Source organism: Cynara cardunculus, assembly GCF_001531365.2.
Source record: "Cynara cardunculus var. scolymus isolate 2C chromosome LG 2, CcrdV1, whole genome shotgun sequence".
Lineage (NCBI taxonomy): Eukaryota > Viridiplantae > Streptophyta > Magnoliopsida > Asterales > Asteraceae > Cynara > Cynara cardunculus.
The window spans coordinates 59,635,735-59,637,697 of NC_037529.1; positions in this window are offsets into that span (position 1 = coordinate 59,635,735).

Consider the following 1,963-nt stretch of genomic DNA (forward strand, 5'->3'; position numbering starts at 1 on the left):
AAGACTTGAAAGCACAAAAGAGATAAGCGATTTAACGATCCGCTCAAAGTCAACCAAGCGATTTAGAAATCTGCTCAATCCCTTGTAAACATATCTAACCTTATCCGGATAAGAGTTTATCATATAGCCTTTTRTCCGGATTAGTCTAAATCGAACAAGTGTTGTCCGGATTTGCAATAAATCGGTCAAGTGTTATCCGGATTAGTCTAAATCGGCCAAACACTTATATTTTTAAACTCTACATCTTTCAAAAATTAGATAATGTTTAAATACCTGTAAGAAAAAATTTAAACTGTTAGTCCAAACATATATAATCACTCCCCCTCAAAATATGATCAGATAAACAAAACAGATAAAACTCCACACTCCCCCTCAAATATAGATTTCCACGATCAAAAAATTTAAAATCAGATAGAAAAATTGAAATACTGACTTGTATTGAAAAATACAGATATTTGACCAAATGAATTTGAATTAAATACAATTTAATAAATTGAACTGTTTTTAATAAAAATTCAAATTTTCAAATTAAACATACCTAACTTAGAGAGATATGATCACCAAATCTTTTGTAGATTTCTTGAGAGAAGTTTCAGCACTAATCAGAATGATTACGCAATGTTAATGACAAAATATAAAACTAAAGACTATTTATACTAAGGAAAGCATTAAACCTAACTATTACAAAACTTAATAAAAGGAGAACTTGAATACAACAATAAAGCACATACTTGAACCCATCATTATTCCTCCATGAAAACATGGCTACTTATCAGAACAAACAAAAGTCACCACGTCTGAAAGTACTCATTCCTAGTTCCAAGCCAGAACAGACAAAAGTCACCACGTATGGGGGAACTACCTCTTAAAACAAGTTTCATACCAAAACAGACATACGTCACCACGCTTGGTAGAAACAGTTACCAAAAATCCAATTCCATACCAAAACAGACATACGTCACCATACTTGGTTGGAACATATCTTTTATTTTAAAAGATATAAAAATATCCCTTTATAAATCCATAATTAAACCCAATTATAAGCATTTATGTAAATGTCAAAAATACACAATATAAATTTAGATCATCTGGATAAGATATCCGGACAACACTTAGCCTTTTGTTTGGTGAACAAATTCGGACAACACCTGGACTGTTTATAAATCCGGTCAACAATCCCTTGTCCGGTTAATCAATCAATACTTAGTCCTTGCCCAATATATGAATCCGGATAACACTCAATTGATTAAGAAACTAATCCACACAATCTTTGGTCGATTTAAGACTAAACCGCTTAGCACATGGCCGGTTTATAACTAGTCCATACGTCCTTTAGGCGATTTAAGGCTAAACCGCTTAGCACATGATCGTATTCCTACTTCTCCGCTCAAAAATCTTTATCCGGTTTATAACATTAAAATCTCCCTTAATCACACAACACTTATCCGGTTTATAAATAAATCGGATAACACATGTCCGGTTTAAAGGCGGTCCGGACAAGCTTTGTCCGAATAAGGATCCCAATTGGAATACAGATTTCTTTCAAATTAATAAGCAACATTCAATAAAAACCAGTAACAATTTTATACAAAAGAGATGTAGAAATCACTCATCTTTTATGCAAAAACTCTGATTTTGAAGAAGATGAAAATCAATATGATTCCACTCGATCTCCGGATAACTTTTCTCTCCAAAATTCCAAAGTCTCAAAGAGGCAAGAAACTTTTGCCGCTTTCCAAGCCATCATATTTATACTTTCCAAATTTGTAAAGTCGGCTTCCCCCCCCCCCACACATGCATGCACATAATCGAATCATTCATGCATGTAGGCACAAAAACACTTTTACATATTATTTCATACATTGCATATATATATATATATAACATATATATATACACCTACATATTATGTACATATATTCTCATGCATAAAATACACATACTTACATATATAATCCATATA